This window comes from Myotis davidii, unplaced genomic scaffold (assembly GCF_000327345.1).
Source record: "Myotis davidii unplaced genomic scaffold, ASM32734v1 scaffold937, whole genome shotgun sequence".
Lineage (NCBI taxonomy): Eukaryota > Metazoa > Chordata > Mammalia > Chiroptera > Vespertilionidae > Myotis > Myotis davidii.
Window position 1 is genome coordinate 1,930,931 of NW_006288252.1, and position 230 is coordinate 1,931,160.

The 230-nt window shown below is 73.0% G+C and overlaps 1 protein-coding gene across 1 annotated transcript in view; it reads left to right on the forward strand.

Annotated features, from left to right (window-relative positions):
• The window catches only part of ZFYVE28 (zinc finger, FYVE domain containing 28), a 36,879-nt gene that overhangs the window by 1,016 nt on the left and 35,633 nt on the right, over positions 1-230 (forward strand). The window lies entirely within an intron of this gene.

Here is a 230-nt window from a genome sequence, read left to right on the forward strand (position 1 = left end):
GGGGCTCCCGGGGGTTCCCAGGAGAGAGGACTTGGGGAGGAAGGCCCGCCCCGGCCTGGCACGGCCCCCTGCAGCCTCCGTGTTCCCTGTGTGCCCAGCTTTGGGGCCACTGCCCTCTCACGGGCCCGGGCTTTGCTCGGTGTGGGGGACCAGGTCGGAGCTCTGCTCTGTGCAGAGTGGGAGCCAGGGTGGGGGCCAGGGCTGGTGGGGCCTCAGGGTCGGGCCCTCGT